Here is a 26,211-nt window from a genome sequence, read left to right as displayed (position 1 = left end):
TTACGTGAAACTGTCTTTTGCTTTCGCTTACAAAGGACCGGTCAATACAACCGGTAAGTCAAGCCATCTTGTTGTTTACGTTCAAACTTCCCTATCGGTGCTTGTTCGTCCGCTGTAGCAAACAGGTACGTGGTCGTTTAAACCACGTAGATAAATGAATTATGTGTGTAGATATATTGTCCAGCAAATGCAAAACTTCATACGCATATATTTCGCTCTCAGCTCGCCCACGGCTGAATACGTAACGGGTGGGCGATGTTGGTTGATGAAACGAAAACGAGCTCAAAAATATAGTTCACTGTTTATTCTCTTAGGCAAGGACTTAAATCAGGCGGAAAGCGTCGATCGCGAGGCCCGAACTTTCCCTCAATTAATTGCTGTCGCGACGATATGGGGCGAGCGCTGCGGAAGTAATGGATTTTCAGCGCCCGATAATTGTTCGGCGAGAACGCGAGAAGTGGCGCCACGAGAAAATAATCTGGGCCGGCGTCGGCACGACGCTTTTCCCTCCGTGGATGCGTGGCGACCAAATTGAAATATCAACTCGCTTTGCGTAGGCACAGATAAAAGGGCAAGGTTGACGCCGGCTTTACCGCGGGAGAGCATTCGGCTTGCCATGCGGCAGTCTGCTACGCTTGCTCGGAATAAGGTGACGACGAAATAAAGACGTGCTACGCCTCGGCGAACCGCAGCTTTTCCTTTTCTACTCGACAGTGTTCGATATTTCAGTCTTTGTATCGCCAAAGTATTGCGACTTACTCGAAAACTTTTCCAGCTCTTCATGACCACGTTTCCAAATAAACAAAGAGGGCAATTAGCGTAGAAGGTCGAGTCCTTTGAACGACCCTGCTCGACGATGATGACACCACCGCCGGAGGGCTGAAAAAAAAGAAATAAAAAACATTGAAGCACAGGTGCGAATTGACATGTTAGCTCTGAGCACTGGGTTAGCTGAGGCGTTATTTGCAAGCAAACATTGTGCAGGAACGACTTCGGAAGTAGCGCGAGGGAGGACTCGCCTTGCGTTTATCGCACAATGCGGCGATAAGAAAACGCAAGAACACACAAGCTTGTTCTTGTACTTTCAATTTCCCGTCGTGGTTGCAGTTGCTCTCTAAGTTACAAAGAAAATATCGGGATAGAATATCTTCCCTCTCTTGTTGCTTGTCCTCGCGGCTTCAACAGCGACTGATTTCCGAGACCAGAAATAATATGTGGCGTTGCTCCGGGCAACAGAAACAGTGTTTGTTGACGCTTCGCGAAGAACAAGTCAAACCAGTAATGTCGTTCTGTAAACAGACATAAGAGCAACACAGGCGAGTTCACGACAGAGCGCCGCAGAGCTCGAAATTGTTTTCGCGGTTACTTCCACGAGGTTGCACCACAGTGTGTATACCAAACTGCGGTCGCTCAAACAGGCTATCTTCGTTCTTTTTTGTTCCTCTCCCGGTCAAGCAAATTCCACCGCATGATGCATTCGGATGGCTGAGACTTTGGCCGCAGCGCTGTTGGAGAGGCAAGGTTGATGGATTGCAGTTGTCTCCGTCTGGACGTGTCGAAAGCGGCGCTCGAGTGCTTCTGTATTCTTTGCGTTAAGTTGTGCAAGTTATAGTCAGCGGCAAGGAAATTTTCTGCTGCGGAAATGAAGGACGATTTTTTTTTTATTCCACGGGGTTAAGCCAGGAAACGGGAGCAAGCTTCAAGAACGACTTGGCGAAAATGAAACATTCAGTGAAAACAAAGCAATGAAGTGAACTAAATCACAAACACAGACAAACACGCAGACACAAAAAATATATCAGTCTTAGGGGGATTGCCTCTGTCTCCGTGAGTCACGAAGAATTCCAAGCGCGTGACTGATCCAACCTATTCTTAGCCATGCTCTGAGAAAGACTGAATTCTACAAAAGTTACCAGCAACGAAAATAACATAACTAACAAAACAATGGACATTTTTGCAATCTTTTCGTTTTGAAATTGTGTTTATTTCAAAGAAAAGGTTCTTTAAAGAAAGATGGGAGCAATGCGAGAAGTGCCAGTAAGAGACCATAGCCCTCTCTCTTTACACGCCTTGCTTGGGTTGTGTTGTCAGAATGTTAAAACTTGATACACAAAACTTATACATACGCATCAATATATTCTTGGTTATACGACAGTCAAATTCAACTTGATGCTTCCACTCTAGTTTCTGCTTTGTACAACTGGAACTGTGCTTACTGCTTTTACCTGAGTGATCTGAACTATCTATATCCAAATCTTTCTATCAATTGTTGCTTCTGCAGAGCAAATACACAAAGTCTCGACAAACAGTAACAGCGACTGCGTAACTCACACGGGAATAGTCTCAGCCAATGTCAAAATGCACTCGCAGGCATGCCTGGACTCATGCATTCAACACACTTGCAGGTTCGGTAATGCAATTGCAAAACTCTGTTTTCAGTCGTTGATTGTCACTGCTTTTGTGAAACCCCACCGGTTTCGCCAGTCGCGATATGCGCATGGATCTGGTGAGAGATCTAAGCTGTGTGTAATCTGTACTGTCTGTACAGCTTTGTTCTTTGAGATTTTTCATGTTGCTATTTCTTTCTTTTTTTTTCCCTTCATATCTTCCATTTCTATGTTTGTCTCCTCCTTTCTGAAGAGTAGGCAAGCGTTGTGCTCTTTCCGGTGGCAGTTGCTAGCCTACTCCCTTTCCTGTCAAAAGTATATATGTTTTCAAAACAAATAATCATAATAATATTAAGCGAGGTGATCTTGAACACCTGCGCACCATATGGCGACCTATGAACGAAACGGTGTCTGTAGGTTAAGCGAGGCTGTGCGAGGCAACAAGTCCGCCGGCAACAAAGCTGGTACGAGTGGCATCCAACTTTGAATTTTATTTTGTGCGGAGAATGACGTCTGACGGAACAACTCGTGGAAGATAGAATGTGGGTTGGCTAACGCATAACGAGACATAATTGAGGAAGCCGATGTATCGTATTGTGCTTCCGCATCGCGTTCAATTTCTCTGGAACGAGATTGCAATAAAGAAAAAGAAGTGATTGATAGTATAGTTACAGATTTAACACAGTTGCTGCATATGAAGTTCCTTGCGGCATTTATCTCTCTCTCTCGCAAACACACACAGTACTTCACATTTTCCCATGCAGTCTATATATATATATATATATATATATATATATATATATATATATATATATATATATATATATCGTAACGAAGAGAAAGTGGAGCTCGGGCCGGGCTGTTCGCTCGACGAGAGCGCGAGGAAGGAGCATACTGCATACTCTAGTAGGGTGCATAGTTTATGCTTCGCAATCTGGTTGGTTATTTTATGCTGCTGAGAAATATAATGGCAAAGGCCACAACCGGGCCAGTCAGGTGCTGCCTGTCAGCTACAGTTTGGCAGCACTCTCTCCACCACAATTTCCTATCCCAAGGCGGCGGCGTCGCGACGCATAAACGCAGTGAACGGACAACCATTTTCTCTCGCCTTTCTCGCGAACCTCCGCGGTATCACGGCGCGAGCAAAAAAAAGAAAAAAAAAAAAACAAAGCACCGCAATGTTTATTCGCTGACCCCGTGACGCACAAGACCCAGAAACGAGCGGAACACCTCCCACGTTCGACGGTCGCAAAAACGCCCACGTGATCTTCTCGACCCAACATACAGCAGCTGCTCCATTCTGCCTCGCGCGCTCCCCGAGGAAGGATCCCGTAAACTTGGGACTGTCGCGTCGTTTCAGCGGGGGCCAGGCGAACCGCGACGGGCCGCTGCAAGGTAAACACTGGGCCATCTTCTCGAAAAACGCGATATGGGCACCCAGCATGCTCGAAAAGAGAGCTTCTGCGATGGCGTCCACGGTCCGCTTGAAGTCCCACAGCAACTAGAAGCAGTTTTGAAGAGCATAGAGGCAGTGAGGGAAGTCGCGGGCTATTTTATCGCCGTGACGTGAGCGCGGGGCCATGCTTGCCCAAGTGCCGCGGCATGCTCGCCCCTCCCTTCTCCCGTATCTTGCCCCGTCTGCCTGGTGCTTCCCAAACTGTTGTCTTCTCATCGCCTCGACAAGTCGCGTAGCACCGACGACGTCCCAGCCGCCTGCCTGCCCGCCAGCCAGCCACCGTGTCCTTCCCCGTCTTCTCTACCGCTGTCGCCTCCCAGGACAGAGCAGTTTTCGGCGGACGTCGTTTTGGGAACACGTTGTACATAGGAAAGCGCACCGCTGAGATGGCTGGATCCTTTCTCCCTTTCCCTCGGATTTCGCTTATCTTCTGGCGAACTTTGCGCCCCGCGCCTACGTGCTTTCGGAACGCGGTGCGCGGCAGTCGCAACTTTCCCTCGTCATCCCTGCTCTGCCCCCGCTGCACTCCTCTGCGAGCGTGCTTTGGCGCGACCCGGTAGCGGGGTTACAAATGTTACGGGGCCGAGGTGCAATATACGAGCGTCAGGGCGCACGTAACGCCGTGGCATCGCTTGCAATTGTAGATGTCGAACCGCACTGTTAAGGAGCACAGTACAGCGTAAAACCAACTGGCCCTTTTCGCAACGTTGCGATCACTTCGCGTTTGTTTGCTGTTTCTTGCTGTTTCTTTTGCGACAGTTTGATTCGCATTCTGCAGTAAATGTCGGTGGGGCTATGAACAATCAGTCGAATGGTTGCCACTGATTTCCTTACTTCTCTCGGAGTTTTTAAATGACAAAAAGAAGTCGACAAGATTTTCGGCTGGCGATAGGATTACACCTTGTCTATCAAGACTCACATGCTGCCAAGTGCGCTGACGACGCGAGTAATTTCGCCACCCTGCATGCTATTGTTCGCCTTTTCCTTGAGAACTGCAGGCTCATGTTTCACGTTATTCACGTCGCCAATTTCTTTGTGAGGCTAGTAAAATTGCGCTCCCAGGCTGCTTTCAGGCGCCCAGAGTTGTATGGATTCCTAGTGATGACAACGAATCCATATAACCCTAGGCGATTTATTTCTTTTCCCCGTCGAATGCAAGGCCGTTCAGTGCTGAAGGGACGAAGACAATAGAGAGAGAGAAACACGTTCACTTCGTTTCACAAAATGTACAACACTGCCTCTCCGGGGCAGTGACTGCCTCCAACGGAGAGCTCCAACCTGGATTCTATCTACAAGCTCGCGACGGTCACTGACACACTGCGACGTTAGCTGTCAAGGACGAAGGAAGGTGCAATCCCCTTGCTTTAGGACAGCTTCCTGCTGCGCGCCGCCTGCGAGGACCACCGTGGGCTGTTTGCCTGCTCGAGAACGCGGCCAACAGACACCCATTGCTTCCTTCATTTTTTTTTTAGTTTTTGTTCTCTTTCTTTCTTCTCTTTTTTTTTCCCCTTGGAATCCTGGTCTCCTCTTTACGAGCGAACCCCCACTGATAGGAGGTAGCGAAGGCGTATTTACGAAACACCTTCCTTCCGTCGCGTGGGCAAAAGAAGCCCCCCTTTAACCTCTCTTTCTTTCTCTCTCTCTCTTGCTCGCTTTCTCCCATCTTCTCGGCCGCAGTCCATGATATCGCTGTGTAGAGCCGACATTTCCGGCGTTGTTCCTGGCGTAGTTTACGAACGTGCCTACTGCCACGCACGCGTGTTCGTGCCGGCAAAATCAGCGTCGTATAGGATTACGGCCCCCGAAAGTGCATTTTGTCTATTTCTATTTACTTTTTCTTTTGCTGCTCCAGATTCATAAACGCGGTAATGTCGTCCACAACGGGCATTAAAGTTTCCAGCCTTCGCGCAGCCGGCTTGCCCTTGCGTAGAACGCTGAGATGGGGCAAAGTTCGGAGTTCCGAATGACGTGTGTAACGATAAGTGGGGAAAAAAGAGGGAAAATGGAAAAAAAAGGAAAACAGAAGAGGATGGCCTCTACGTAATTTCCAGTGCTTCGTCAAGTTGCTTAGTTCACTCATTGTGCAACTGGTATGCCTCAAATAAGGCTAATTGAGCAAAAATAATTGAGGCGCACCTATGCATGAACAAGCGCACTGATGCTTCTCCTGATGAATTCATTAAGTTGTCCTCGCCTTTTATGCGTCTTCCAGAAGCGTTTCGGCAGGAGGCTATGGCATTAGGTAGCTCGAACAATCGACCTTTGTCTTAGACAGTGGGAAAATGACTTACAATCTCATTGTTCAAACAAACAAAAGAGACGCAAGGAGGACAAGAAAGTGAAAGAGGAGGGGCGTTTGTTTTTGATCGTGGTCAACCTGCAAACGACGCAAGCAGTGACCGCCCTGGGAAACGGATGGGCCCACCTTGCCTCGCTACTGCCGCTTTTGTCATCCTTTCCATTCGTTAAGATTTTGTGTTAAGATCTTGTATTTTTTAACTTCTCCCGCGATGAGCTATACCCTTCTATTCGTACTATATGTTCCGGGTTCTCCAAGCCAATTTTCATTCGAGCTTTTCAATCGTTTCGTTCATTATCGCGTTTCTCGGCGGCTAGCTTGCGCTTCTGAGCTCTTTGTGCTGAGAAGCGCACACCGAGCTCAGAAACGCGAACGTAGCGCTATCTGCGGGTCAATTGGTGCGCGGCACCTTCTCGTGAGACTATAAGTAAGCGCGCCTCACAACATCTGCTGGCAGAATGACGGCCACACAGCAGTGAGGGCCTTGACGCATACCTCGGAGTGTAGTGTTTAATGTGGGTTATCACTTATCAGCGAGTCTGCTTCATTGAGTCAAAGCCTGATAGTACAAGAGCTACGGAGAAAAGCTCACCTTAGTCGTCCTAAAAACGCGAAAATTGCTAAAAGCGTAGTCTACTTGCTTCTTTCTTTTTTTTCTTTTCTGCGCATATTCTTGCTGTTTTTCTGAGCTTTAACCATAGCCACTAAAGGGAATAATGAATATAGACATACTGGTTTTCTTATCTGACTTTCTTGTGGGATTCTCTTCGTAGTGCGGTCAGAGCCAGGCGGAAACGCAGGGTGACGCTACGTTACACCACGCGATGCCTTCATGTAGTCCTTCCAGAACTTAGTAACACATGTGTGCCACTACGTTTAAGGATGCTAGCTAGTCTACGCTACCTCCCTTGCCGCATGACCGAATGTCTGAAATTGAATTTTGCAGGTTTTACATATTAAGTGTCGTCTTGTGAGAAAAATCGTGATTGTGACCCATCTGAAATGTAAAGACGAGGATTCATTATGCCTATATTCCACATTATGAGATGAAAATTTACCCTATCTTCTTTACCAGGTAACGTTGAGTTTACTCGCGTCTATTGTGGACTGAATAAAGTTGTTTCACTAACTCACTCGCTCTATCTTCTTTACCAACTGTTTAACACTTCCAGCCCATTTCAACGGCGTTAATATCTTACCTACCTCTCTAGTATATCTCAACAAAACGACAACAATAGTAAAGTCGTGTTGCTCGCCAATACAATCTTTCCTCAGCACAATTTGTAATAGACATATATAAGTGTGGGGCCAGCTATCAAGCTTGCCCTTACAGAAATGTACATGTGGGGCGTCCTATTTCATTTAATTTTTTTTCATGTTTTGGAACACGTAAGTGATAGTAATTGATAATCTTTCCTTCAGCTTATGTACAGCGTGCTGAGATACCGCGCAACGATATAGGGTAGCGCGTGCCATGACTACAGTGGAAGTGGAATAGTAAATTGTAGTTCGCTCTTTAGAACAAATACAAAAAAAAAAGCAAAACTGATATAAGCAGCTAGCGTGTTGCACGGGTTATTGACGAGGCTGGGAATCCTGCACTGCATCTATCGCTTAATGTGTATCTACTTCGCCAGGCACTAGATCACTTCCTCCCTCCCTTTTTTTATCACGCTCCCTGGCATGCACTCCGGCGGGTGTTTGCTTAGATGCTCCCCATACTTGACACTTTCCAGAGGTCCGGGAGCATCTCCTTAGCGTTTCTTTTTGCTTCAGTTTTTCTAATCTTTTTTTCTGTGTGCGCTTCGAAAACCGATTTGAAACTTACACCGTGGCTGAAGCGTAACAAGCCTTGTTGTTCTGCGTCGTAACGTAACAACTTCGAGCCAAAGGAACGCCTCTCATAGGCGTTTCGTTCAACTTGGGGATAATTTATGTGCGCTTTCCTTGATAACAGGCAACCAACTTCCGTAAAGTATAGGCCTCTAGGATGTGAACTGAAGTGGACGAAAAATCCTAGCTTTGTATTCGTGCAACTTCTGTGCGTTCTGCTGCTTTTCTAACTTGTTAATTAGCCAGCAAACATTGGCACACTTTATTACTTAGCCTAGTTAAAAAAGACGGTGCAGAAAAACGCCTTAAAAATTCAAAACGAGAATGATGACTTAGTCAGCTCTTTCGAGAAAAAAATGTATGCTCCGTGCCACATTTTTTTTTCTCCTGGAATAATTTTCCGCAGTCGTTCAGAAATGTTGTTGTTAGCCTTTGGACAGTTTTAGCTGAAGTATGTCTCCAGTTTTGGAAGTCCTGCTCTGAGCGTCAGGCCTTAGGCAAACTAATTATTACTGGATAAATTATCACTAGAATTACTACTAATTTAAGGTCGCTTGCAAAACAGCAGCTTCTTTTAATAGCTCCAAATATGCAGTGTCCAAATACCCACAGCGCAAGCTCTCTCCGAGTAAGAAAAGCCAATCTCTGAGGCCACGTTTTTCTGTATCGTAAGAACGAGAAGCAATGACAGGAGCTGGGAATACGTCATGACCGCGATGTTTTGTACTCGATTACGGCAATAGGATTTTGAGAGAAACATTCTTTAATGAGGTGCTGGAAATGGTCGCCAGGCCATACGCCTGACATCCCACTCCGGATAACGAGGAGTACGTATGAAACACACTTTTATAGGAGGCATACGAGCACACAACGACACAAGCACACACAGCAACTAACTAGACCGTCTTTTCAAGGTCAGAACCTCCAAGGAAGGCTAATAGTATCACTTTCGTTGCGCGCACAGACACTGCTCGAGAGCAAATGATAAATTAAAGGTACGGAGGTTAACCACGACTGAGCCCGGTTGGCTACCCTACAAAGGGGAAAGAGAACATAAATATTAAAAGAAGAGAAAGTCCACTGGGGATACCATTCGGTTCCTCAGTCCGGATCACAGACGGTGACTCAATCCGGTAGCTTTCAAATATAGCAGCAACGCTTCTGTGGCTTTTTGTAGCTGCGATATGCGAGGCCATGGTCCCAAGATCTTGTTTAAGTTGAAGGTTTTCTATCTAACTGAGTGAGAGAAGTACATAGCAAATCAAAGGAGCTGCTGCACAATGTTAAAACAGATTTTAGAGGCGCCATCGAGGCCAAATAGCGCGTGCAAGGCCATAAAACGTGATTTAAAGGGACAGGCACTAAAGTGAAACAGTGAGCCAGTTTAGATTCATAATTTAGTCTCGAAGAATTCTACTTTCGTTCAATTTGTGGTAATACGTTGATTATTAGAAAAGAAAATGATGCTGTCAAAGCTCCACTTTTTAATTTCGCGCCGGAACCCCCATAGCCTAGGTGGTGCTTGCGATGTAACGGATTGCAAAAATTAAAGCAACTTTTCGCAATTCGGTTGTTGCCCCTGTATTGTAAAAGTAGCTCAAACTTTCTAGGTTCAGTCTTTGGTTCTGTTAGAATATGATGTGGAGAATTTTTTTTTTCTTGCGGAAACAATTTAACTGCGCCCACGCAGACGGAATCAAAATCCATGACGTCATGGCTAGCCGGTGCGGGAATTTCAAGGCAGCGTCGCCAGCCGTCTTTCGTTCTTGCGTCTTTTCGGACGTGCCACGTGTGTTTTCGCGATAAGGGTGACTTTCTTGATATTGCGCAGTGGTAAATTGCTAACACATCTACAATAATTTTTCTCTTTCGTGCGCCCTTGAGTCATCGCACACACTGCTCTCATTGCTCTACGGTGAACGCGCCAGTTGCAGTTCGGGCAAATAGTAGTTCGTGCTGCACTTAAATGAATACGGTGTAATCACGTACTGTCGCGTCTTCCATGCCTCTCGACATGTATGGATTAGACAGCACACGCATGATAGCTGATGTTGTACAGTTGAGATCAATAGGAAAAGGAAGCGTAGTGTGGGCAGAAGTGAATTCGGGTTGTAATGCGTATGTCAGATAACCGGAAGTGCACAAAAGTAACAGAGTGGGCGCGGGAGGAAGGCATACTCAGTGCAGGACGGTAGATGATCAGGTGGAAGGATCAGATTATAAAATTTGCAGGTGCAGGATGTAATCGACTGACGCAAGACGCCTGTAATTGAAGATTGGGGTCTTCGTCCTGCAGCGGACATAAGTAGGCTCATGACAACGACGATGATAATTATGATGACGTTTAATAATAATCAAAACTGTGAAAAGTTTATTTACAACATAAGAAGCGTTAAAAATAATTAAATCACCTGATAGTCTAGTAGAGTGAACCTGTATGTATAAATACATAACACTCACTGCTACAGAGAACTGACTGCCTCAGGAGCTACTAGACATATGGATACGCGGCTCATTCCTGTTTTCGATCACACTCCGCACTCCCAATAACTTAGTTACATTACTTACGGTCTGTGCCGGAAACGGCATGAATGGATAGATGAATCAGCTCGCGAGGGAATTTCGTACGGCGTGCGCTTCCTCTACGAGTGTTGTATAGCATTAGTCGCCTCAACTGCGCTTCCGCTCCATTTCCTCCTGTCGTCGTGAGTCTATGGTATCTTATGCGCACGCGTGCGCCCACAAAACACGTAAGACATCCTCTCCGCAATCGCTGTCGTTCTGAGCAACTTACTCGGCTGTTCAACGTCTTTTTTTTTTTTTGTTCTGCAGTTGCGCAACTTAGGTCTCGAGAAAAATGAGTCTACCGTATGCCGACGAAGTCCAAGTCGTGTATCCGCATGCCTGCCCCTGTTCACCCCTCCCCCGCACCCTCTCTAACCCGGCAGCTCTATCACATTGCCGGCAGCCATGTAACACACTGCTCCGCGCGGCCAGGCGAAGTGGATGCCTTTCGGCAACCTCCGCCGAAGTCGTGTGGCGGCTGTTCGCAATTGATTGGAGGCACATGCCCGGAGAGCACCCCAACCTCCCCCGCGCCTTGTCCTTTGACGTTGCCGTTTCCCGAACACGGCGCCGAACAAGTGAACTCGGGAGGGACGTTATGTGGAGGGGCCCGACTGTGCGCGCGTTTTTCAATCTTGCCGATTTGTTCGGCAGCGCGCGCTAGCTCGGACTCTCAAGCCCGGACTCTCAAGCCCGGGCGAGGGTTCTTCAAAAAAAAAATGAAGTTTATTGTCTCTCCTTCTTTCGTACGTTAACGGAAAGAGAAAGGAAGGCACGAGACTTACAAGAAAGCCGTTTCAGGGCCGCAAAACCGCATGCGAGCCTGCTCCTGTAGCTGTTCGTTCGCCGAACAGCGAGGACTTGCGTTCCATTCTGTGAGTTTTGTAAACTCCTTTCGAGATTTTCTTTTTTCCTGTTGAAGAAGCCGAAGACATTTTGGTGGCAGCAGTATCTCAAGCGTTTGTCTCTCTCTTGTCTCGAGGAATCGAGCAAAAGGAAGGATAGAGAAGTGAGCTGTAAATCATTTTCCCGCTCTTCGGAAGTACTGTGCTTACCAAACGTATTTCCTATCAAGTACGTGGAGAATAAAAACGAAGAAATCGTTAAACAATGCTGCATCATAATGTAAACGCCGGCACCACAGTGGCTTTTGCGACATAGACGGGAAACGTACGCACGCACGCACATGTATATATTTGCAAAACACAAGAGCGCTCACGCAGAGGTTGCCATCTAGGCGATGCAACAGTGCGAATGCAAGCCTCGCATTGGGAAGTGTGGTGGCTGTGAATACATATCTTCTTGCTTTTTTTTTTCTTTCTTTCTTTCTTTCTTTCTTTCTTTCTTTCTTTCTTTCTTTCTTTCTTTCTTTCTTTCTTTCTTTCTTTCTTTCTTTCTGTCTTTCTTTCTCAGTGGTCTAGCAATAGTCGGCATTTGAGTCACGAGGTGAAGAATGCTGGCGAGGGTCGCTTCAGGAAGCTTGGTGCTGTCTGTAGCCAGCGTCGAGGAGAAAATGCGGTTCGCGAGAAAACGTAATTGATCCTAATTGCCCTTAGCACTGTGTACGGTCGAATGAGCCAAACAAGCGTTGGCCGACGTACTTGGCCCCGTTACGAAAGGAAGATGTAAAAAGAGAATTACTCATTTTCTCATCTTTCAGGTGACTTCATTTCCAAACCAGCGACAATTTTTGTTCTTTGTCATCTCACGAACTAAACCGGAATGTGAATTTGTCGCATGGATTCCCGGAACGCACACCTGTGCACCGTTGATTGCTCACTATTCTACGAATTACGAAATGACTAACACTTCCGGTCTGCTGCGTGATACGACGCGGTAACGGTGCGAACACAGACGTCATTTCCTGCCCTCACTTCTATCTTCCCCTTCCTTCCTGACAAGCAGACACATACACGTGCATTTCTTTTTTCCATCGTGACTTGATTTTGATTCCAGGCTAGATTTTACGTGCTTGTCAGTGGTTTCGAAATAAGGCAACGGCAGTCAACTTTTTGGACGGGAGAAGTTTGTCGCTGCGAGGTATTTGCAACTTTGCAGGTGCATTTCCTTGCGACATGTGCACGAACGATTTGATAGCTCGACATACTGCGTGCTGGTTTCCGTATCGCTCCTGCGTATACGCATCATAGAACGTGTTCGCGATTTCTCACTGCAAAGTTAAAGAGCTTCCACAGTACGGGGTAGCCAACCGCAGATATCCTCAGGTTAACCTCCCTGTCTTTCCGTTGCTTTTATCTCTCTCCCTCTGGTGAAATTATGGGTGCGTTCCCATTGTGGCTAGCATCGTAGGCGGTCTATACTGACAGCTAAGAAGACAGCTTCGAGCTAGGATGTGTACTATAGTGTATGTATATGTATATGTATATGTATATGTATAGTGTATGTATACATGTGTATGTACTATAGTGTATTAGAATGCACTATAGTAATGAAACGCACCTGGAAGACGACGCCAAAGAATAAAACGAAGAAAAGCATTTGTTATTGCTGCATTTAAACTTTTTTTTCGTTGGGAAACATATAAAAACGACAGCGTCGCTCGCATTTTAAGTCGGTAATAAAGTGTGACCACGTCTTCTTGTGCGCAATTGGCCTTCCCGTCAAGTTTTAAAACATTCTGCGCAGCCGCCATCTTGTTTGGACGGCAAAATATTCTTGCATCGTTTTGATGATTAGCATTAGGAGTGTCAAAATGGAAAACATTGTATCTGTGTGAAGTGTGGGAAGCCGGTCACATGGTATAGGTAGAGAGGGGATGGAAGAGCTTAGAAGAGTGTGCATGTGTATAGTTCAACTGACTGTGATCTGCTCCGGACCACCGTCAGTTGCACTTCGCTCCTCGAAGAGGCAGCACCTGTGTCGAGGGAACTCCTGAACAACACTTTGCAATGTGGTGAACGCGGTTTAAATCATCAATCCGAGACGTCAAAGAGTGGCGACAGAATGCTAAGGCATTTCTCTCGAATTTACCACTAATTTGCTACGGATTTTCTTTTTGAAGCCTTCGTCAGAATGGGAACGAGACTTAAGATGGTCAATGTGCGCTTAGCTGTCTACTTAGCCGTCTACGGTGAGTATTGGAAAACGGCCTATTATATGAGGCGATACTCGTTGAATACCTCCAGACTACATTATGAGGCCACTGCAAGTCTTGTCTCTTTTTGAATAAGGCTGACAAAGCGAGAAATTGAACCAACTCCCTGTATTTCAGCGCAACCGAGACCCTCAACTCATGCTCGACACAGCGTAATGTCGCCGCTCTTTGAAAGTGATTCGAGTGTCCCAACAATAGGCATTCTACGAGGTCCAGGGGGTGGTGTCGGTGCAGAGTTTGTGTTTGCAAAAGACGGGCCTTCGTTATCGCCCGTCTATTTGGTCTTCGACTTTGCAGCTTTCACTGCCAGTAGGAAGCTCTGCGAGGGTACTCCACGTGTCATTGACCTTGCGTGTCCAGTACATTCACTTTCGACTAGTGGCCAGGTTCACTCCCTTGAAGTTACCTGCACGAAAGATTTTGTTGTATTGTCCCCCCCCCCCCCTAAAAAAACAATAAGACGTTTACGTTACGCGTTTGCGGAGGGTAAATTGTGGCATATTGTTCCAAAACTATAAACAGTACGTATATATAGGGAAGAGAAAGTGAGAATACAGAGTTTTGTGTAGTAGCGTAGCATAAGCATGGGAACATTTTTTTATTGTTTTGCAATTTCTGTCAAAACCAAACCTAAACGGAACGAGAATGACTGCACGAAAATTTATTTTTCATTTATTGTTTGACTGAAAGACCCAGGACGCGCGCACCCGCGTTCAGGCCAACGCCCACCAAGGCTATGGGCGTACCACGATGGCGGAACCACAACTCAGGGTGGGCGCCTAATAGAAAAGTGTAAGAACTGAGTGGCTAATTAGAGACCGCTGCGTCATTAAATGTAACACTAGACACCGAGTATCATTTGACCGACCTGGCTCATTTAGAGTGAATAAACGAGGCATCTGCACCCTCACTGTGAAACGGGATGAGCGAACTTATATAAGGAATTTATTTATTGATTTATATACTATTATGCCTTAAGGTAACCTATCACAAAGAAAAGGAATAAGAGCAAAAAAAAAAGGAAAGAAAACGTGAAGATATACGTTTTGATGTCTTCACCGCTAAAACTAAAGAAGTGGAAACGCATATATCGACACGGAGCCGTATCCTTTCTGGTTGAATCATATGCTCTACAAACATCGAATACATATCCAGTATATGACGTGCCTAAGTGATCAAACCCCTGATTTTAATATGCTAATGAAACGAGGAAAATATTTATACGTGAGTGAGGAAGTGACACGTCTGAATAAATTAATGTAGCCGACCGCATAGACCAACCACTATGGACGAGATTCGTCGATGAATAACGGGCCCCACGACACGCGCTGTGACTACAATTACATTGGCCTTACTTAATAGAGCGGCCTAGCCGCAGTCGCCGCTGGTCTTCCAACGCCGCCGACTGGCTTTAAAAATTCGGCCACGGCGGTCGCCTACACGATGACCTCCAAAAGAACGATTGCCTCGACTACAACCCCAGGGTTCGGCCGCGCGTGGCGTCCTTCGGAAGAGATAGTGCTGTTCGGCGGTAAACACGCTAAACGGGAGAAGAGGGTCCGGATAAAACGCAAAGGGGAGAGTGCGCGGGCACAGACCGCTGTATAGATCGACTCCCGACGGCCGTGTAAAACACCCGGGGACCTTTTTTTTTCCCGCTCGCCCGCCGACACGCTGCAGCCACGCGCGGCAGACCAACCTCGCCGCCAAGCCACAGCCGTCGGCCCCGCCAGCCGCGTCAGCGTCCAAGCGGGCCGGCGTACGTCGCTGTGGAGACCGCGCGAGCCGCTTCCGCGACACAATAAGCGGCGGCCTATGCAGAGTAGGGGCGCGCAGCGGTTGTGTGTCCGGGTGCCTCGCCCAGTCGCCGCCGACGCAGCAGCACGACGGGCGGGCGCTGGGGCCCGATCGATGTCTGGTGGCGCCGCTCTGGCGACCCCGGGTTCTGTCCTCGGGACGACCGTCGCCTCTTCGTCTGGGGCCCGGGTCCGCTCTCTCCCGTGCCCAGCGCCGTTACTGCCCGAGCCTGGGGCCCTACTTTTCGCTCACTCTTTTGACCCTCACTCTTTAGCGCCGCTTTTCCTGCATCGGGGCCGCGCCCGCGTCATTGGGACACGCGGTTGGCCGCTCGACTCTTAGGGATGCCGTAGGAACAGCGAACGCGCTGCGCAGCGGCAGCTAGTCCGAGGAGCATCACAACAAAAGGAAACTGCGTCTGAAGATGCCGCTTTCCTTTTTTGCGTATATTTGCGGAATGCGCGCTTCCTGTAAGCGGCCCAGAAGGAGACGAAAACTTATAGAAGAAAGGCCCTTTCCGAGGGCGCACATTATGGACACGCTAATGGAGGAAGGCCCCGGTGCTCTACTTTTCTTGTGGGTTCCTGCGTTGTAGGCACTTCCTGATGTTCGAGTTGAGCGACGGTCGATTTTGCGAAGGCCACGGAGTGTACCGGAAATACGAAAGAGCTCTTTTGCTGAACAAGATGCCATGTTAAACACAAATAAAGTTTGTGCGCACGTGCCAGTGAAATCTACTGGCGTTCGATAAATGCATGTTAAATTGGATACCTTTGTAAGAAATAAAAGCAAACTAAATTGGCTAATCTGCACACGTATGTAATAAGAACTGATCTGCTAGCGATTTCAGAGCAGCCTAGCCCTGTTCCTCGAGTCGGAAAGTGTGAACTTGGTCCTGAGCTGATGAACCATTAAACACCGTAAATGGTACGCCAACGTGTCACACGTCAGCACCACGACGTGCTGGTGTGAGAATGCGGAAGCTTTACAAATATATGATATAATCTTTCCTGCATAACACCACAGAGACTTCACGAATTTCTACATTAGAACGTTGATTATGAAAACAGCGAATCACTCCATGAGCTTCTCCTTCCCTGCATTCTAGACTTTTCGTCCGACTGACGGTGCAGTTGTCAGGGATAATGTAAATGTATCAATGCGCCTGAGTACTCGTGCACTGTGCCCCTGCCCGAGACGTACGTGTACGATGTATGGTCTGTCGCCAAGGGTACATGGTTCCATTGCGTAAACAGCAAGACTAAAGTATGTGCAGGGCGAAAAGCGGGTAGCAGCGCGAAAGGACAAAGGTCTCGCGGAGACAATACGCGGAGTGTTTCGGTGTGGTGCGTGCGCATCGCAGTACTTAGCAGGCACCGCGCAAGCGCTATGGTTTATAGTGCTGGCACACGCCGCTGCTTTCGTCACCGAAGGAGCAAAAGATAGATGGATCGCGGAAGGCTTTTGTGGAGCGCACTGCTGAAGTGGCATGGGCGGTGGCGCCGAAAGAAGGCACGCGCACGCTCTCCGGCGACAGTGGAGACGACGTCTACGACGACTCAGTTTCTTCCGTGCTTTCTTGCTTCCTTTCTTCCTTTCTTCCTTGCTCTCTTTTGCTGCTGCTCTTTTCTGCTTCCGTTCGTCATGTTTTCTTTTCTTCCGTTCCTTTGTCAGTTTGTCGCTCTGGGTGCATCATGCCGCTCGCTGCTGCCGTGCTGACGTTTAACCTTAACCCAAATTGGAGCCGTCCTGCGGAAGTAGATGCAACCCTCGCCGCCGCCGCCACCGTGGCCGCTGTCGCGGCGCCCAAAACCGGAGCCGCCGCGCTGAGACGCTCTTTTCTTCGTGACGACCCAATGCCGGCCCCCGTCGGACGCAATTTTCTCTTTTTTTTTTTCTGCGTTGCTGTTTGAGGCGACGACTTTTTCGGCTGTCGTCAAGCGCTATACGAATGTCCCTCGTGTCCCTTTAATCTTGTCTGTCCTATTTTTTTGTTGCTGCTGTTGTGTTTGAGGTGGCCTGCGTTTAGCGGATCGGATAGCAGTCCGGACGGATCGAAGACGATGCGATGGCCTTGCGCTAAATGCCACGCTGATTCTTGTTTGCTCTTCCCACTGTTTGCGTCCACACTCGTATTGCTGCCGCGTCGCTTTGCGTCGCTCTGCTCATTTGGTCGCCAGTATATAAGCGGCGACGAGATGTATTGACGCGATCATATCGCATCACATCGTAATTAAGCAGTGCGCCATGTATATATACCCAACTTAGGACGCGGTCCACGTCCATCCACACAACATCTCAATGTGAGCGTAACTGTTCACTGTCTTCTGTTTTCCTTTTTTTTTTTATTGACATGATATAACAGGACAGAGTGGAGCCTTTTTGTCGCACCAGCCGCTCCTCGTCGCTTGGCAAAAAAAAAAAAAAAAAAAAGAGGCTGACATTTGTGACAAAATGCAGCACAAAATAATCATGAAAGACAGTCAGTCCGCAATATCAAAAAGTTCTGCCGGTCTCCATTTGTTTGATAGTGCGTGCGACCTTGTTCACTTGGGCCATGCATATATGCTAACCTGCACTTTCTGTCAGCACACATATGTTCCTGCGCTTCTTGTTCCACATAATTTGAATTTACAAGTCAATTATGTATGTATGAATAACGTATATGATTAGAGTCATTTTACCTCCTGCGCGTTAATTCCAAGTGTTGCTACAAAAATGCGAGGACGACGATTCTTGCGTTGACTCTTTCGGTGCAATTACATTCTTCTGAAGCGCCGAAAACCTCGCAATTTTTATTTCGATGGAGATCTGCCATAAGGCATAGCGTTTGACATGTGTTGTACGTATATAATGAGGCCTATGTCGTGCGTGAATATAGTGAGTATTTTGAACCTAGACACAAAGTTTTAATCATTCGAGTTATTCCGAGCTGAGACTGCGAACTCAAGTGGGTAATCATCTCGCAAGCTGGGAAATTTATCTCAAAATTGACTATTAAATTCTTCCAGTGAGCAATATAGTTCCAATTCTTCGTTCGCTGCACAGTACTGTTCTGAACTACGTAATCCAGTGGTGGCCTTGCTCCTTCACCATAGATCAACTTGCTGCCCCTTTCGCTCAAACGAAGTCTTCATTGGGCATCTTTTCACCCAGCATAGGTCACTCGACAGGACAACCCCTGGGTCGAGCGGCGTCAGCGATCGTCCTTTTCCAGGCAAACGCTCTGCCAACGACCGCGTCTCTCAACGACCCTCCTATAGCGCCACGTCACAACTTCTCTGATGACGGACTTAACCGGACGTGAGCGAGACGTCTCCTAATTTGCGGCCAGCAGCCGCCGCCGTCGCTGCGGCGTCTCGGGGGAAAGCGACGGGGTTCGGTCGGGTCGTTCGTGTCCCATCTATTCCACGTATACCACGACCGACCCACTCACTGCGGTCCGGGGTCGCCAGGCGTCGCGCGAAGCGTCGTCTCCAACTTGCGTATCTGCAGCGTACGTTTTTTCTCTTGATACGCTCCTCTCGCGTGAGGCTGTACAGTAGTAGAACGTGGAGCGTGGGGCGCGAGACACGCGAGGTTCGCATCAATCGGTGAAGCTGTTGGTCCGGCCACAGCTGATGTCGCGCCTCAAGATGGCAGCGTCGGACCTATAGAACGTCTCTCCCCTCACCGAAATGCCGCCTCAGGGGGTCATCGAGCACGGGCTCTAACACGCGCGCAACGAGATGGGCGGCAGAGGGCTCGGAAAGAAGAAGAAGAAGAAGAAAAAAAAAAAGAGGGCGTCCGGGGTTTACACTGACAGCCGACCGACGCGCCCGCTAGGGGTTCGCTTCCTAACACAGCCGTCGGTGTTCTATTTATAGCGCGCGCCCGTCGTCCTATCCGGGCCCCGAATACGCGAGAGGCAGACTCCGAAGCGCGTGGCTTTCCGACAAGCAAGCGTGGAGCTCGCTTTCAGGAGCCCCCTCCCATGGACGGATAATAGGAGCGTTCGACTGTTTCATTCAAGCAGTCAGGGATGAGTGAAGCCACAAACGAACAGAACGTTGTCCTGGACGTTTAAGTGAATCCGCGAAATTTAAACGTCTACTCCATTGCCATATAATACAGGTTGTCCTTTCTCTATTGAAATTGATATTGGGTAGTGTTAGTCCCATTACAATTGCGACGGGTACTCCTTTTCACATAATAGTAATAGTTTAAAGACACATTAGTGCAATAGGTGTCACGAGTTCTGAAAGCGCGGAGAAAGCCAAGGAGAGTGAACGAGGTGCCGATATATAGTCCGAGACAGATCATGTATACATACAGGACATGGGAACAGACTGCAACGCACACTGTACTGAGTCTTTAAGGGCTCAACAGCATGCGAAGCCACGATGCGGTTCAAGATGTGGTTCGAGGTGCGTAGGCGCACAGATAAGACAATGCAGATGCGATAATATGCGCAGGTTGTTCTATACTCAACTAAACGTCCACGCGATATTATGGAGGGCTGCACTCAAATGCAGCCCAGCCTTTTATTGTTCGTAGATCTACTATAACTTGAATTACTACATTTTTATTTTTCCTTAATTCTCGACTATTCGCCCCGAACTCGTGATTCGAGCATTGAATACGAAATTCACGAAACTGAACTCACGACGTCGAGTCCATCATTGTAGGACACTGCACAGACGCCGAGCCATTACGGTAGGTCGGTGACCTACAAAAGTATGCTAATCTAGTGCAGAACGTATGGTCGTTGAGGCTCGTCTGCGGCACGACAAGAGTATGACGCGTTATCTTTATTTCCTCTGACGTGGGACGTTGAAAACGTATTTGAGTTAGTGTACAGCAATGTTCAGGCGATAACGGAGAATTCGAAGCTTCTCTGACGTCCTCCTGGAATGACCGAACGCATTTGCGCCTTTCCAACTACGTGTTTATATACGGCCTTAGTTTATGAGAACGTGCGCGAATTATTCTTTCTCGCTCGTGTGGTTAATCACGGTAATTGAAGGCACAGATGTTAAACAAACAAGGCCTGCCAGGGTAAAGTGTTTGTAAGTTGTAGGTGTACGAGGGACCATGTCTAGCTTTGCCACGTTCACCACAGTCATGACGGTATTTCTTCTACGCACCCAGTGAAAAGCTGTACAAGCATGCGGCATTCAAAATGTTCCACTATCATCTTGTATTCATTTAAATTATGAAGCGACCCCCCAGTGCAAGTAGATGTGTTAAGGGACAATTACCGCACGAGAGAAATTGCTTAGAGGTACCGTCCCGGGATATAATCAGACCAGCCTAAAGAGCATGCGAGTGGCTAATTATGAGTAGTATGTTTCGCGTGTCACGTTTGCAGCCTCTTACGAAGATTACCTGCATGCTTTCATTTAACTAAATCGTGCCTTATGATATCCCATGCTGTTAAAATATAAAATAAAATAAACAGCGTGCTTGGTATAGAAGCCTAACCATTTTATCGTAAGTTTGCGCTTAACTTACTTCATTTCCTTCTTTCTTTCTTTGAAAACGAAGTTACGGTTCAAGAAAACAAAATCACAAACGTTTGAGGTGCAAAACTGGTGCAGCAGACTGCAGTCAGCAAAATTATCAAAGAACACGAAAGACGAGCAAATGAATTGAAGAAAACGCGATGTTTTTGATGATGATTATTGCCGTCCTTGTTCTGCTAAAAGTGTACTTCGTTCTTGTTTTTGTAGAAACAGAGAAAAACATCTATGCATAAATGAGCTTGACTATGCATAAAAATGACTGAAAAGAAAAAGAAATTCAATGATTTAGTCACTTAGGCGAGTAAAATTTGTTGACGCGGTATATAGTTTTAATTCAAACCGCATTTTGCGTAGGAGCAGGGCACAAACTGCGATAAGCATAGGCGTATGGCCTCTTTTCTTTTTCAGTTCGTTTTTCTAGTTGAGAGGGAAGAGGCGCGATATGCGAGAAATGGAATTCACTAAACTTGTTTGTTATAGTGGCGTAGTCTAAACGACGGCGCCTTGGTGTTTTGATCCTGGCAGATCAAGAAAACAATGGTATTTCTCTGTAACCGGAATCCCGCTTTTCTTTATCTCCTTCCTTCTTTTCTAAGCTTCGTTCTTCGCCTCGTTGCTTCTTGTATTTGACCTGGGCGCTATAAAACGTCTTCTAAATCACCTTCGCGCAAATAACCAGGGGCCGTTTTCTGTCCCATGTGTCATCATTTCCGAGCAGTGGTGTCTTATAACACAGTGAAGGCGAACATTCTTTTTGCCACTTATTTCTTTGCGCGCGCTTATATTCCCCGTACGACCGTGCACTCTCAAAAACTCAAAATTTTGTCTGCTGTCCCCCTGCGGTGGGACAGTAAAAGTCAGCGTCCGGAGAGATTTATTGTTATGGCGGCGCAAGCTCTCTGCAGCTTCCAAGTGCAAGAAAACACCGATGCGCAGCTGAGGAGGAACGATGCTTAAGTGCCAAGTTGGCCACGCGAGCTCAGAAAAGAATTAGCTCCCAGCTGAGAAGAGCAGCTCGCGGACAGTTCTTTCTCCTAGCGGAAGCCAGGAGAGGAGGAGGGTTCAATATGCGGAATAAACAGAAGCTGTGCGAGCAAATTAGCCTATCGCTGATGTGGCAGCGGAAACGAGGTTGGCACGTGCCTGCGGGTATTTTTAAGCGACTCCAACCCTAAAAAGAAGCGTCTCAGCCACTCGCGCCACTATAGGCAAGGTTTGGTGCTAGCCCCCGCTGAGAAAGGCACAGCTGTCACACCGAAAATAGCTGTTCAAAACCGGCACGCGGTCTGTGAACTGTTTAGGGCTACAGTGCTAATTGCGCGCGTAAGCGCTTTGCATAAGACGCGCGGACGAAATACCCTGTTTGCATAATATGCCCGCGTTGTCACACAACGCAGTCACCACTGCTTCCATTCTGCAAACTGCAGTACTGGCAGGCGTGACACCTTGTAACTGCGTTATGCTAGGTGGCTTTAAACGATTCACCGTTCTTTTCCGTAACGCTAAATACATGGCCGGAAAATACAGCGGTATTCCACACTTAAGAGTATACTTTTTTTTTCACAGGGTGAATAAAAAATGTACACACGAAGAATTGTTTGTTTCTGGGTCTAAAGGACCATTGGCGACAGCTTGAGAAGGAGAAAACAATATCTGGCTCTTGGAAAAACATTACGGCAGAACCCATCTCGCGATAACTGCTGACGTTAATGCGATTATCATTAAATCAATGGAGGAACACACCACATTGGTGAAGACAACTCTATTTACAATCTACAGTGGGGGAAAGTAGGTTGTATACTAACCGCATTAATACAACCACACACCCTACACCTTCGGATGTCAAAAAAAAAAAAAAAAGAAGTTTCACTAAACGCGGCATTCCAACTGTAGCCAGTTTTATGCCTCTGACACTGGAGTTCATTATCTTTTACTTTGAATGAGCTATGGCGTGATTGCATAAGCATTTATTTCAGGCGCAAACTCCTTTCTTCTTTTGTCAGCTAGAAGAGCCGCGTTCTCGCTTTTATCAGTCGCATCGTGTATTAATCAGCGCTGTGAAGGAGGTTAGAGAAATATTAGCAGAACGAAAAGTGCTTGAAGAATCAAAAGAATTCTAATATTCCACGTGAATAACACTGGTTTCTTTCTTTCTTTATTTCTTTTTTCTCGCCATATTCATGACCTACGTCAGCGCTCAACCTACACTACTCGAACGTCCGTCGGACTTCTGTCTGAAAAATAACCGGATAATTAGGCGCACTGTTTTGAAAGACAGAAATGGATACAAGAAAATTTGCATTGTCCACTCAGTTTAGTCGCTTAAGTAATGTACTGCCACGTCTATTACGACGAGCGTACATCTACGATAACGACGCACTTTGATGTCCACTTGAAGTGGACCGAACGCAACATCGCTAATGTACCCTGGGAGAGGAAAAGGTGACGGAGGCCTCAGTGCAGTAACATTTACACATTCATATTTTTTTTAGTATAAAGACAATGAGTATAATAACCCAAAAGTCAAAACTGACACAAACTTTGATTTCTCGTGACACCACAGCAACCGGCACTTTCAAAGACAAGGTCCCAGTTATGAATCTCGCGCCTTCAGTTGTGCCTTGCTCTCCAAGAAACGTATTCCTCGTTGGCGAGGTTATTGTTCCCTCTGGATGGGCGTGGGCCGGCTCTCCGCAGCAGTCAGGATACTGCGCCTAAACACGCCGGCTAAAGGCTGGATACAGAGAAAGCCACCGCTTCCGGCAGGCGGCTGAGCCGGGACCACTGCGATTTAGCGCCGGAAAGCACAAGGTTCAACCTTTGTCTTTCCTCCTTCCTCTCATTGCATTCTCTCCCTCTAAAGCGCAGACCACAAATGCATACTTTCTCTCCGTGCTCTGGCTCCGAACTATATGGCAATGAAAACATGTATATATATACAGAGAGAGAGAGAGAGAGCTGAAAGGAAGGGATTCTCGGGAGGGGTGGAAATCTGACGCCCGATAGGAATCTCCCCGAGAATGCCCAGCAAAAGACGGATAGCAAATTCACGCCAAGTCTTGTATAATGCCAGCGAAGCCACAAGGGAGCGCCTCAGGCGCACATATATATGACGTCGCTCCTTTTGGTAGGCTGCTCAAAAGTTAAGCGAGAAGACACGAAAGAGACCGGAGAGGGGGAGGGGGGTTCTGGCAACGGTCGGTATACACAGACACACTCGATGTACCATAGCTATACACAACGGGAGCGAAGTAGAGTCGAGACGCGTGCACACCGCCTCCTCTCGAGCCGGGGGTGACGACTGCGTTCGGGGCGGCGCGGTTGTGCCTTAAGTGTAACCGCAACAGATGACATCACGCACGCCCTTCCTTCCTTCCTTTATTCTCAAAAAGTGGCGCGGCGTCGGCAGTGAAGGACGCATGTACCGCGGCGCCGGTGGTTTTTCTTGGCTCCCTTTGAGAGAATACGCTAAAAAAAAGCGAAGTTCTTTCGCCCTCTCCCACAACTGAACCTCCTGCACGACACTCCTGCTCCCTTCCGTCGCCCGAGACCGGGCCGGGGGTCGACGGCCAGTGGATGCGCTCGGGCGTGGGGCTTCCGTGAACCGGGTTCAACGGGCACATATTACCCGGGCGACACGCGTGGGAAGTCGAGTTAAACGCGCGTGTCACGTGGTTATTTGAAGTTGCTTCTCTTTGCTTCTCTGCCTGTAAGCGCATATTTTAGCCTTTGAGCAGACACGAGGCGACTAGGTTGATTTTGCAACCTAATCCGTGCGTCGAACCAGTTTCGTAGTTGAACCATGCAGGACGCATGCTGTTGTAGGTTGTCGCCGTCAAAACTTTACCTGTCGCGGGTACCGCGAGAACGCCCGTTCCAATGCGCGTGCATTCTGTGCTGCTACCAGCCAGTAGAGCAGTGTAACACCACATTGGTCACACATATACTAAGGCAGTATGTAAATGCGAATTCCAGACTACGGACACGTTTATATATGTACTACTGTATTATTCTGTATTACTGTAATATTCTGTATTACTACATAGAGCGCGCCCCAAAGGACTTCGCCCATATATCCACCGCAAAGCCGCTTATAGAATAAGGTTAGCGCATATAAGCGTCACAAAGTGTTGCGCTTACAACTGTTTTATCTTTGTACCCGTATACCCCAGTCCAATCAGTGTCTCTCATGAACAGGTCTCACTGAAGCACTAAAAGAGATGTAATAGCAGGTCTATAGGAGTACAGGAACTCGACACTGTACTAAATGCCATTCCGGGCATGCAGCTAATCAAAGAGGCGACCTATAGCGTAGACGATGCAAGATCAATGTGCAGCTCCGAATTCAAGGCTAGATGTGAGGTCAAGAAACCTTTCCTCATTTTTTTCTTTTGGAGATTAGTGTCCATAAAACCTTTTTCTTCCGTTTCTTTATGTTCCCTTTTCCTTCCTTAAACTCACATGAAAGATACGGTGGTATGTGGATGATGTCAGTTACTTCTAAACATTTTGCTATACAAAAAAGAACGCTTTGTAAATTATGTAGGCGGGCCGAGCTTTACAGCTACCGGCATTAGCCTTGTGCCCCCGACGCCTTCAAATCACACGAACATGCAGAGCGCGACAGAAAGCGAAAAAGATGCTGCGATAAGGCTTACTTCGCTTTGATAAGTCTCAACGATAAGGGCCTGTAGCAATAAGGCTCGCGCGGTACATACGCGCTCCTTGACCCCTGCTTTAATTACGCGCACCGAGGAAATGTTGGGCGGCGCCCCATGGCGCCAGCGGCGGACGCCACGCCGTTCTCGCTGGGGTGGTGGCAACCTTGCATGATATTAGTTCAACGGAGCCCGACGGATACGCGTGACGTTAGCGTAAACAAGAAACAATGGCGGCACTAATTAGCGCTTTTCCGGTGCGTCGACGCCTGCAACTCGCGACCCCCACGCGGCTTCTTGCTTATTGCTTCGCTCCTTTTTACAGCTCGACGAGTTACGGTCGTTTTTGCGCATCAACGCGACGTGCATAGCGCCCGCGGCCGGGCTATGCATACTGCGCTGTCATCGCTTCGTTCAGCGTTAATCCCGAACGAGAATGAACAGCTTGCGTGGCGTTCTAAATTTTGTTTTTAATTGTTTCTTCGTTTATTAAAGGGACATTACTTTCACTGGAATTAAACTACATATACACTGCATGCTTTCTCACTGTATCTTTTTTTGTTTAAGTAAAAATAAAGTTTTTTTTTTTTTACTTTC

At 47.4% G+C, this 26,211-nt stretch overlaps 2 protein-coding genes across 4 annotated transcripts in view; one reads left to right on the top strand and one right to left on the bottom strand.

Moving 5' to 3' along the window:
• LOC142582427 (uncharacterized) overlaps positions 1-868 on the bottom strand; it is a 98,450-nt gene extending 97,582 nt beyond the window's left edge. Inside the window, exon 1 of the mRNA XM_075692135.1 lies at positions 760-868. The gene's annotated coding sequence lies outside the window, so the exon portion shown is untranslated. The remainder of the gene's footprint in view (positions 1-759) is intronic.
• The window catches only part of LOC142582428 (limbic system-associated membrane protein-like), a 218,592-nt gene that overhangs the window by 2,365 nt on the left and 190,016 nt on the right, over positions 1-26,211 (top strand). The gene's annotated exons all lie outside the window — the stretch shown is intronic.

The sequence above is a fragment of the Dermacentor variabilis genome, chromosome 5, assembly GCF_050947875.1.
Source record: "Dermacentor variabilis isolate Ectoservices chromosome 5, ASM5094787v1, whole genome shotgun sequence".
Taxonomy (NCBI): Eukaryota; Metazoa; Arthropoda; class Arachnida; order Ixodida; family Ixodidae; genus Dermacentor; species Dermacentor variabilis.
Note: the sequence above shows the minus strand (reverse complement) of the source record. Positions and strands in the feature narration are given on the sequence as shown.